The sequence below is a fragment of the Paramisgurnus dabryanus genome, chromosome 4 (genome assembly GCF_030506205.2).
Source record: "Paramisgurnus dabryanus chromosome 4, PD_genome_1.1, whole genome shotgun sequence".
NCBI lineage: Eukaryota > Metazoa > Chordata > Actinopteri > Cypriniformes > Cobitidae > Paramisgurnus > Paramisgurnus dabryanus.
Window position 1 is genome coordinate 49481401 of NC_133340.1, and position 12125 is coordinate 49493525.

General features: G+C 36.9%; 2 long non-coding RNA genes across 6 annotated transcripts in view; both read right to left on the reverse strand.

Annotated features, from left to right (window-relative positions):
- Window positions 1-7128: 7128 nt before the first annotated feature.
- LOC135736115 (uncharacterized) lies at window positions 7129-8730 on the reverse strand. The gene is made up of 3 exons (XR_010527804.2): window positions 8363-8730; window positions 8137-8251; window positions 7129-8001 (listed from the first exon to the last, which is right to left on the reverse strand). It is a non-coding gene; the product is annotated as an uncharacterized lncRNA (long non-coding RNA).
- A 905-nt stretch (window positions 8731-9635) lies between these two features.
- The window catches only part of LOC135736114 (uncharacterized), a 377783-nt gene continuing 375293 nt past the window's right edge, over window positions 9636-12125 (reverse strand). For 2 of the 5 annotated variants that reach the window (XR_010527800.2, XR_010527801.2), the window contains exons 2-5: window positions 11408-11562; window positions 10872-10983; window positions 10075-10255; window positions 9639-9944 (exon numbers count right to left, since the gene is read on the reverse strand). This is a non-coding gene — a long non-coding RNA (uncharacterized lncRNA). Of the gene's footprint in view, window positions 9945-10074; window positions 10256-10702; window positions 10784-10871; window positions 10984-11407; window positions 12055-12125 lie in introns of those variants that run through there. The other 3 variants (XR_012336593.1, XR_012336594.1, XR_012336592.1) reach the window with 3 other exon arrangements.

Genomic DNA, 12125 nt, shown 5'->3' on the forward strand with positions numbered 1-12125 from the left:
GGTGTGATCTACTGTGTCAAAGGCAGCACTAAGATCTAGTAGCACCAGCACTGATATTTTACCTGAATCAGAGTTTAAGCGAATATCATTTATTATCTTTATGAGCACTGTCTCTGTGCTGTGATGCTGACGGAAACCAGATTGAAAGTTGTCCAGATAGCCATTTGAGTTTAAGAATTTGTTCAGCTGATTGAAAACAACCTTTTCAACGATCTTGCTTATAAACGGAAGATTTGAGATAGGTCTGTAGTTGCCAAGTATGGTTTTGTCTAGGTTACTCTTTTTTAGGAGAGGCTTTACAACTGCTGTTTTTAATGACTCTGGAAAAGTGCCTGTGATCAGAGAGGTGTTTACTATTTTTAAGAGGTCAGTTTCTAAGCAGTTAAGCACCTTTTTGAGAAAAGATGTGGGGAGAGTGTCAAGGCTGCAAGTTGATGCTTTAAGATGTTGTACTGTTTCTTCCAAGGTTTTTATATCAATTATGTCAAATTCTGAGAGAATGGCTAATTTCTGAGGTTGTTGCAATGATATCTGACTGACCACAGTACAATTTGAGGTCGTATTGATTGCCATTCTGATATTACTGATCTTCTCGGAGAAAAACTTAGCAAACTCATTGCATTTGTTGTCAGAGAGCATTTCACTAGGAACTTGATTAGGGGGGTTTGTTAGTCTCTCTACAGTAGCAAAAAGAGTGCGAGTGTGGTTTATGTTGTTATTTATAATATTGGAGAAGAAGGTCTGTCTAGCTGTGCCTAGTTCTACATTGAAAGCACGAAGACTGTCCTTATAGATGCTATAATGTACTTCAAGTTTTGTTTTCCGCCACATACGTTCAGCTTTTCTGCATGTTCTTTTCATGTGCTGTACTGCTGTTGTGTTTCTCCAGGGTGCTTTACGTCTGCCAGTGATCACCCTGACCTTTACTGGAGCTATATCATCAATAGCATCTTTAACTTTTATGTTAAAGTTTTCAAGGAGAACATCAACAGAGTCTGCGGATATGTTTGGCAAGATTGACATAGCATTCATAAATACCTCACTGGTGTTCTCATTTATGAACCTTTTTTTGATATAGACAGATCTAGCATCAGTGGCAGGACAGATCAATAAATCAAAGTAAACACAGAAATGGTCAGATAGCGCTTCATCCTTGATTACAGTGGATGAAATGTTTAGACCCTTGCTAATGAGCAGATCAAGAGTGTGTCCCCGATTGTGTGTAGGACCTTGCACGTGCTGGGTCAGATCAAAAGTGTTTAAAACATTTAACAGTTCAATCGCAGTATTGTTTTCTGAATTGTCTATATGAATATTGAAATCTCCAGCAATAACAAAATAATCAAATTCAGAGGAAATTGTTGACAAAAGTTCTGTGAATTCATCAACAAATGCTGAGGTGTATTTGGGAGGTCTATAAATAATTGTAAACAGAATGCGTGGTGTACCTTTTAGAGCAATACACAAATATTCAAAAGACTGGTAATCACCAAGTAACACTTGCTTGCATTGAAAGGCATCTTTGAATAAAGCAGCTATTCCTCCACCCCTTCTAACAGCTCTACATACACTTATAAAGGTAAAGTTGGGTGGGGCTGATTCATTGAGGACTGTAGCACTGCAGCTGTCATCTAACCAGGTTTCATTAAGAAACATAAAGTCCAGGTTGTTAGTGGTGATAAGATCATTAACTAAAAAGGATTTGTTCTTTAGTGAACGGATGTTCAGAAGTGCTAACTTAACAGTAACTGGTTTTGGAACTGTATCAATCTTAGAATGACGTATAATAGGCAGTAGATTAGATAGAATTGCTGTGCGGCTGGAGACGGCCTTCATCTTTCTATCACATGTCAGGACAGAGATAGGGAAAGCTAAAGGGACATCGGGCGCCCGCTTGTTCTTAAAATATTTATGATTGTTACTGCTGACGTAGCGGGAACCCAACACACATCAGTTACCAGTGCTGTTTGCAGATGAGGGCTGGTGTGATCCCTGACGTTGAGGCAGAGGTCGGAGTGCTCTCTGAGATGGAGGGGGAGGGCGGGCTGGGCCCGAAGGCTTTGGTGGTTGAGGAGCCCGCCGTTTCTTGGTTGATATTTGGGGACTCGCAGCAATAGAGTGGGAGAGCTTTGTTCCAGCAGATACCAGTTTCTCCATTTTCTCTGAAAATCCCAGAAGTGGTGATGTTGGAGAGAGGGAGAGAGAGTGTGACGACATCAGCTGTGATTCTGGTGTTCCTGAAGGCTGAGAGGGAGTGTTATCATTCCTCTGGTCATTATCAACAGAAACGTCCTTGGGTGTTGATTCACAATCCAGCTGTAGCGAGTTCTGTGGGCAGGGCTCAGCCTGAGCTGTGTCTGTGAACAGTAGTTGTGACTGCAGAGTTTTATCCTTGTCATCTGAATGTCCATCCAGGTGCTGGTGTAAAATCCTGTGGTCATTTCCGCTGTTCAGTAGTGGACTGGCACACTCAGCTGATGGATGATGCATGGAGAAAAAGATATTGTCTTTAAGCAACCTAGCACCTAGTTTGTTTGGGTGGATACCATCTGTGTTAAAAAGTTGCCTTTGACTCCAGAAGATATTGAAGTTGTCAATGTAATTCAGTCCTCTCATGGTGCAGGTTTTTTGCAGCCATGAATTTAAGCTTAGTAGACGAGAAAACATATTTGTTCCTCGGGCTGGAAGAGGTCCACTGATGAAAAATTGAACTTTCAGTCTTGTAAGTGTTTCAAAAAGTTCATTGAAATCCCCCTTAAGGAGCTCAGACTGCTCTTTCCGAATATCATTCTTTCCCACATGTATGACAATCCGACTGACAGACTTATGTTTCATCAGAATGTTGCAAAGTTCCTTGTTAACATCAGAAACCGTTGCCCGAGGAAAACAGTATGTACGGGTAGCCTTGCTTTCAAAGTTTCTGATAATATTGTCACCCACTATCAGCGTGTTTGGCTCGGCTGCTGTCTGAGCGGAGCGCCGCTGCCTATATGATGTTGAGCGTCTGTTAGCTCTGTAAGCTACTGGCTGACGTGATCTGTGTCCATTAACATTTGGGGATTCTTCACCCAAACTCATTAGTGCTTCAAATCTATTTTCAAGCCGTACAGGGGGTGGTAGAATACCAATATTGGCTACTCGAGTTGTACCCATATCTGGGGTAGATGATGCTAATGCAGCAATTTGTGACACTCGTGACAGTCTAATGTCTTGAGCACTTTTGGGTCTCGCACCCTGTTTATGCCATCGGTTTGTGTCCTCAATTTCTTTAGGTTTCTCTGAGCTCACTATGACCTGTTTAAAAGCATTAGGTTCACAGGACTCACCAGCTTTATGTTGAGAAGGACCACGATGAAGCTCCGCTGTATGTTCTGGCAGGGTCGGCAGCGCCACAAGTAACTTTGTTTCGAGAACTGCAATCTTTTGTAAAAGTCTGTGGCAATTTGAGCAGCAGGTGGATTTAGATCCAGAAGAAGGCATTCTTTCTTCTTTTCTTCTGTTTGAGTGTGGGCAGCTGTGTTGTCCTGTTTTAGGATTGTCAGCTGCCGGCAATAGCAGACTGGTAGACCGCTTTGACAAATTCCCCAAGTTGTTGAATGTTCCAAATATCAATATAGTTCCAGGAATTTGTAGTTTTAGTGTGAGTGCCCAATTGTTTAGTTTGAGCACTGTGCTGAACTGCTGGTAGTTGAATCAAAAGATAAAAGCGAAAAAGCAAAAGCGCAAAGCACAGAGCGCAAGTAAAAGCGTCCGAGGTGAACACACCAACAATTGCTTTTAAAATGATGTTCCCGTGTACAAGCCTATGAATGGCTAGAACAGGCCAACCTACGACTGTATGAGGTATGGCATTACAGTTAGTTATGCTAAAGTGGTGGTGAGATTTTTTTGAATTGATGATTCTGAATCATGTTTGATTTACATACATTTCTGAATTGGAAAACCCAGAGTTTTCCTTGTTTCCGCTTTCTAAAATGTGCCCCAGGAATTCTTCTTTGTTGACCTGCTTGTATCTTATGATTGAGCGTCAGCAATACCCACATTTTAATTTGGCAATAGTTACAAATGAATAAACTGCCTTTGAAATGTTACTTAAAATATGCTCATGAGTATTAATTTCAACTAACTGGCTTGACTTAAATATATTTGTTTTGATAGATGGAGGCCATTTGTGCTGTGTCTGCCGCGTCCTTTCGATGACAGGAAGAAGACTGCTTCAAAGAAGTGGCGTTCATGGTCACAGTGCACAGTGTGCCAATCATGGTCACACACTGCATGTCAAGACACCATGCAAACAGCCTGTAGCGCTGCATCAGTGATAGGAAACATGCTAGTTACACAAGATGTTTTATGTTTTAACTTTGTGCTGTTTTTACTTTGTTCATGACCCAATCCCTACAAACACACACACACATGCATTTTTTTTTTAAATGTATTAGGTGCCATTTAATCTTTTTTATGCTAATTTATTGTAATGATTACACTTATAATAAAACAGATTTTTCATTCACTCTAATTTTTATTTATTGTTGTCATTTGTTGGCACCAAAAGTGTGGTCCCTTTACCTGGGACATGTGGGGACCAATTCATATCTATTGTACTGAATTTAGTCCACAGGTTGTAAATGATAAGTAGCCTAATGTTTCATCTTTTATCAATGGTTCGGTATGGTTGGGTGTTGGCAAGGACCTCACCATACTTTTCAATACAGTGAGTCAAAGTTCGATTTCATGTTATGATTAAATAGTTTACATAACTTTCACTTCTTTTTCGCAGTCTTGCTGTCACTGAGGGGTATTTGGCAAATTGGATATCGAACAGTTGGTTTATGTCAGAGCAGTAGTGATACTCGTGGATACTTTGATATACAACTGAACAGTACAATTTAAACAACTTTAAATATAATGATGAGGATGATGATGTTATGTGTATCTGCTTTATCAAAGTGATTTTCCTCCATCATACAGATGAAGTTGAAGCAAATCTCTATGACCACTTTTAATGTTATGAATAAACCATCATGACAGAAATATATATTTATATATGAATTGAAAGTAATACAAAAAATTGAGACCAGAAACACATCATGAGTAAAAAAAACTGGCTATGCTCAGTTGTAAGGACTTTTTTGAAATGATTAAGTAATTTCACATTTTGTGTTAAAATTAAGGTGACAACACAAGTAACTAAATGTGGTGTTCCAATAATAAAACTGATTGTGTTGTTTTAACACATCTGTTTTTAAAGTGTATTTATTACTCTGCAGTATGCTGTAGCATTCATTAACAAAGTTTTAAATAATATATACTGTATACTACACTTTACTATAGTATGGGTATTTACTATAAATTACTTTAGTACTTTTATGTGGGCAGAATTTTTATGACTGGACTGACACACCTGATCCACATACATTCATGGTATAGTTTGCATACTGCTCAGGCCTGTCTTTCTGCTTAGAAAGAAGGAACATGAAGCAATACATAGGCTTCCTATACTGTACACATAGCTGAAGCATTCAGTTTCTCAAAGTGACAGGTTTGTAAGGAGGGGAATGGTACTCTAATGGATAAACTAAATAGGCCTGTTTACAATTTTTAGTTGAGCTCAAAAGAAAACATTTAAACAAAAATAAATAGGCTACAAAAGATGCAAGAGAGCAAACATTATGTACATTATGTAGCAAACATTGTGTATAATGTTTGCTAATTTGGGTTTTGACAACCAATAGGCCTAATAATCATACTAGCCTACAATCGGAGACAACTACCCATCAGACTATGGTCTTATTTATTAATGGTATGTGTTTAATTATCATAGCAGCATTAACATAAATAGATAGTCTATGCATATAAGCCCAAACAGAAATGCACAGTTTGTGTGTGTGGCCAACACCAGGTATTCATCAAGGTGTGGGGTCTGTTTACAAAGCCAGAAACAAACAAACAGCTTTATTTTATCTAACCTTATTTACCCTTCAAAGTGCTCTCTGAAACTACACCTGAGATGGCTTGTGTACTTGAAATGAGAACATGAAAAGTTTGTAGTAGAGCTAAGCCAAATACATCGTTAGAAAGGTCTTGACCTGCAGAATAACATATGTCAGTATAAAGAATCTACATGGCACCTGCTTTGAAATACGGACTTTTAAAACATCACCTTTTTGCATTTTTGAAGGCTTATAATTAGGCAACAAAAGGGGCTATAGACATGGGACTAACTCTTAATGAGAGCTCTTGACCTCAGTTATAATGTCAATATAGTCAACAACTTGGGACTCTATCAAATATGGTTAAAATTTATTTAAACCTATTTAACAATTAAATATTTAAAATCTGATTGCATAAGTGTGTTAACAATCCCCCTAAACACCTTACTGTACTCTCAACTCACTATTTACAACCTCCAATTATAAGAAAAACACAAATGTTTTAAAAAACTACAATTCCTTACATGTGTGCAATGCAGCTTGATACAAATCAGCACTAAAATTGTAGTTTTTCTGGTTTGCAAAGTAGGGCTGTAAAAACATATATCTACTGAATATATAAACACCTAGTTCAGGCAAACTATTAATTAGGCTGCATCTAGATGATCTACGTTAAGAAAATGTAAAAAAGTTGTTTTTTTAAGATATTTTAGCAGAAACAGTGTTTTTTGCTAGATGGGATACAGCTACGCGATTTAGGGTTAAGTTTGGGGTAGAATTCGGATGTAAACAGCGAATCTGTCTAGATGTGATACAACTTGTCTTAAATCGCGTGAAATGTTTGGTTTAGGGTTAGGTTTTGGGGATAGGATTAGGATAATAACAGCGCTCATCCGCGAGAGCTTGCTGTTGCTGTATATCCTCTAGCCACAACGCCGAAACAGCAGAACACGCAAACCCCGCCTTCAACACAATGCACTTCTGTAACCTTCTGCTACCAAAAACTAATTTCTCAGATCGAAATAGAAATTGTTCAAAATGATTTTATTGTTGAGTTATCAAGTTTTTGTTTTGTATGTCATTTAATTTTGAATGTAATTTAAAAAGAAAACACGTCATGCAAGCTACGTGGTTTCAGTGATAGCAGCCTCATAGCAACCACCATAGCAACGAACTATATAATACTAAATATAATGGGAAGAAAAAAGTATTAATCCACATCAACTTAGTTCGGGAGAATTTCAAGCCAATATAATGGTTATGTAAGAACATACTGTATGTGGCAGTCTGTCTTGTGGATTATGACTGTAAAACATTGTATAAGTCATTTATTAAGTTCATCACTATTCATTCACCTCTAAAGTGTGCTGTGACAATAGCTGAAATCATGACTATAACTCATTCTGGAAAACATTTTATTTTTTACAAACTTTAACAGTATTTGTTTCAAAGGATTCAAGATTCAATACTTTGTCATTTCAACTTAGCACACAAAAACAAAACACCTTACACACATTGACCACATTTGTACATTACAGTAAATAAGTAACATCACAATGGTAAACACACAATGTTCTCCTCACACAGACTAGTGTGAATATGTGTGCTTAAAAACAGTACCTACGCTTTAAAATAAATCAGACCTAGTAAAACATCATGTTTGCACAAGTAAGGCGAACATTATATTAAACCACCATAAAGGTTTCTATGATGTGCTGCAACATATACTATACATTTTACATCATTTTTTTTACAGAATACAATATCAAGACTAGAAACTTAAAAAAAATCTGTAGTGCTAGTTATCATATTTATCCACATTTTCATCATTATCACTCTTATCATTGTATACCAGTGTCTGTATGCTTGGCATGGGGAGGGCCTGACACAAGTGGGGGTTGTCTGCAGGAACAAAGTCTGATACATGTGGGTGAAACATCACAATGGCTTGATGTAGTTTTCTTTCCAGCTGTTGGAAGCGTTGAATGAGAGCAGCTTTTGCATGAGTCTTCATATGTAAGGCATCAATTCCTCGCTTTTTTAGACTCCGCGAAACATCATCTTCTTCAATCTAGAAGACAAAAGAAAACAAAATGCTATGTTATGTTACCAGGTGGTTTCTAATATGATTTGCAGGTAGTTAGTTTGTCTGATGGTTACTAGAGTGACTGCTGTGTGGTTACTAGGGTAAAGTAATTATACTTACAGTGTCATCAAAGCAGAAGTAGACATGCCAAGAGGGATCATATGATTCCTGAAAATCAATTGTCGCTACCTGCTTGGAGAATCTAATGGCAATGCCCTGCCCATCTGAAGCAAAGCTAGGAAACAAGCATGCAGAAAAATAAATGTATTAGTTTGTATTATAGTCCTTTTTAAGTTCAAACCTAATGTCATATTGTATCTACTTATCCACTTATAAGTAGATATACCTGGATATATTCTTCTCAGGTGGAGGAGGACTGCTCTCTCCCTTGATTCAGTTCTAGCCTTGCAGCTGGACTCTGAGCTCACGGTCCACATCTTTAAGGGTAGACTGGAAGTTTGAATCAGACTCTTGCCATCTTCTCCTGATACAGTATTTTTTCTCACTGTTCAGCAGAGTCCTCAATTCTAATATCTACACATTACAAAAAGTACAGCACAAAAGTTCAGTTGCTAGCAAGCAGAAAGCATTACCGTGGTACACCTGACCAAACATATGTTACAAGTAAGGCCTTGGTGGTAATAGATTACTAATTACACCACATGAAGATTTGCAATAATGCTGCAATATTTTAATTTATAACCACTGGTGACAGTTTCCTTCAAAACTATGCCATTACTATAATCACACGTTTAATTTAAGCACATCAGCAAGGCACTTAAAGGAAAACACCACTGTTTTTCAATAATTTACTACAGGGCTATTCAGATCTTACCCTGGAGGGCCAGAGCACTGCATAGTTTAGCTCCAACCCTGATCAAACACACCTGAGCAAGCTAATCAAGGTCTTCATGATCACTAGAAAATCACAGGTGGTTAATGGTACATAAACTCTGTAGTGCTCCAGCACTCCAGTGTACGATTTGAATAGCCCTGTTTAACTATGTTCTTACCTCAACTTAGACGAATTAATACATAACTATCTTTTTTCAATGCGTGCACTTTTAATCTTTGTACAGTGCCTTGTGAATGTATTAGCATTTAGCCTAGCCCCATTCATTCATATGGCTCCAGGGATGAATTTAGAAGCCACCAAACACTTCCAGGTATTTAAACGAGTAAGTATAGTGGCACAAAATAAAACTTTTGTTTGGAGCCATAGGAATGAATGGGGCTAGGCTAAATGCGAACACATTCACGAAGTGCTTAACAAAGACTAAAAGTGCATTCATTGAATAAAGATAGGTATGTATTAATTCATCTAAGTTGAGCTAAGGACATAGTAAAATATTGAAAAACGGTGGTGTTTTCCTTTAAAGACGTCTGTAATTACCAAAGTCTTACATAAAAACATTAAACTCTTACTTGAACTTTTAGAACTGAATCAGTCTGATGATGTAGTCCCTTTTCCATCTACAGACAGTGTCTGAAGAAAAGACGACATCACTACCATGCTAATAAAGAAATTCATTTCATGTTACTTATAATAAAGTAATTTATTTCATGTTACTTCTATTTCTTTGTTAATAGTATTCATGACATTCTTACAGTATTTAAGACTTTAACTTCAGTTCCTTATTTATTGGTTTCTGTTGGGCTAGCTTTTTTCCATCTCTCCATGTCTCCTTCAGAAATCAACACTATACAACAACAATAACAGAAAACAAGACACACATCAATCCTAAATACTCTTGTGCAAATTGCACTTATAAATGGAATGTAATATTCTCCCATCTACAACTAATTGTTACCTGCTTCTTATGTGCATTGTTTACCTGGTACCTATCTGATGACAGATGAAATATCTTCTTGAGGAGCGAGAATCAATATTTTCTCTGCTTTGTCTACTCTTTGCAGGAGCTGCACCTCTGAAAAGATGAAAAGACAGTTTAATCTACTTATAGTATGCTTACAATTTTGTGTGTGATCGGCTATGAAATGTATAAACAGTGAACCACCAGCACAGAATTTTGAAAGGTTATACAGCAGTAGACACACCTAGGTCAGTTGATTTCCTCCGTCCATAATGCAAAAGGGCATCAGTCAGTAAGTCAAGGCGATGAGATGGAGTCATCTCCTTTGTGACTCTGGCAAATCTTTGGAGGAAAGACCACAGCCTTTCCATTCCTTCCCCGTCTGTGAGCCCAAACCCATCAAGCCATCTGGTACTGTACTTGATCTATGATTAAAGCAAAGTGGTAAAATATCACATACTGTACACAAAGCATGACCCTACTGCTTATGGTATTTTATCTTTTAATTTGTAAAAATAGCAAAGCTGTTCTTTTTATTACTTTATATTAATGTAATTATTATACAAATTAGTTAATCTGCATAAAAAGAAACAAAGGAAACCAATTTGGTTATGACAATCCTCTGCTTATAGTGATTAGTTTACCCAGACAGATTTGAGATAAACGGTTTCCACTGGATTGTTTACACATTGCATCTCTGAAACAAGTTTAGACAAAATGTCAGGTTGAAAAAATTTTATATTAAAGATTATTTTTAGGCATTTCTGGCTAATTTCAGCTTTGCAGTGCATAGACAGGAAAAATTTAGGCCAAACAGGGAGTGAATGATGTGTGTTACATGTCCTGATATCCCTATAAAGTCAATGAATTACCTGGCAGGGCAATTTGTGCCCATAAACATGAAATGCTGGTAATACTAAGGAGATGTTGTGTGGTATGCCCTCCCCTGATTTCTGATTGAACACAGTATGACATAATTTTGAGTTAAAGGTATTTTCTCAAAACAATAATTCAGTTTTACACACAAAAAAGGGTACTTACCTGCAAATGTAAGGCAACAACACAGGCAATGTCTAAGACTACTCGCAGGTGTATGTTCTTGTCCTCACATCTTTGAAGTAGTGCATCAGTGACATACAAGGGATAGGCTAACCTATTTCAACACAAAAATGTGAATGATAAAACACTTTATACTGAGGAAAAGTGAAAAATAATTATACAATCTCCAGCATCACATTCAATACCTAAATACTCAATAAGGGTACTCAGAATAATTCTAAACATTTTTCATGTTTTCTTGTATAAGTGAATATTATAAAATTGCTGAAAAGTTTCACAATTATATTTGGTGACTAAAAATGTTAATAAAATATGGCTTATGTTAGGGTCATGCTATTTTAGGCATTTTATGAATAGCTAGAATCAAACAGGGGAATTATCATTCATATATATAAACATAAATGTTGTAGATTTACCATCTTAATAACTGTGGAAATGCATCATCACAGTCTGTGAAAAAAGACCATTATAATACAAAGAGCTTTTCAATTGGTAAATGCATGTGTACAAATAAATACCTCTTACAACAGCCTCATAAAGTCTCTGCATGACTGGTACTGAGTGATGCCTCTGAACGTTGACGTTTTTAACAAAAACTTTTGTGGAGCGATGCTGGCCTCTCTGCGTTGTAATAGAGCATCGGAGAGAAGCCCAGTAATTCCATCTTACGAAGCTGAGAAGAGAGAACAAAATGTTTTAAACAAGAGTACACAGTCAAATGAAAAACTATGCTCTTATCCACTATCTACTTAAATAAATATTAGTTTTTTGTTTACTGAACTGAATTGTAGTTGTAATAATTATAATAAATAAATAAAAATATATTTTATAAATGAAACTTACAAGCAAGTCCACACAGTTCATAATTTTGTTAGAATTGGCATGTTTTTTTATTTGGCTGCCCACTGATCATCAAAATTTACTTTTGGGGCTTTTAAGTTTTTTTTTGGTATAATCTTTACTCCACAGTATTTGCAGGTTTTGAAGGCACCGCCAATTTCTTTGTAGCAAGCACTACACTGGCGTGTTCTGGATCCAGGTACCTTGTGTGTGTCAGTGTGTGAGTGAGTGAGTTGGAGAGTGAGTGAGTGGGATATATTTTTTAAATTCTTTATTTACTAAACATTGTATGTATGTGTATAACTATTTACAACAAACCCCAAGATCCGCCCACTATCATAAGACTATATAATAAGATAAATAAATGAATAAAACTGACCAAAAAAGAAAGATCTG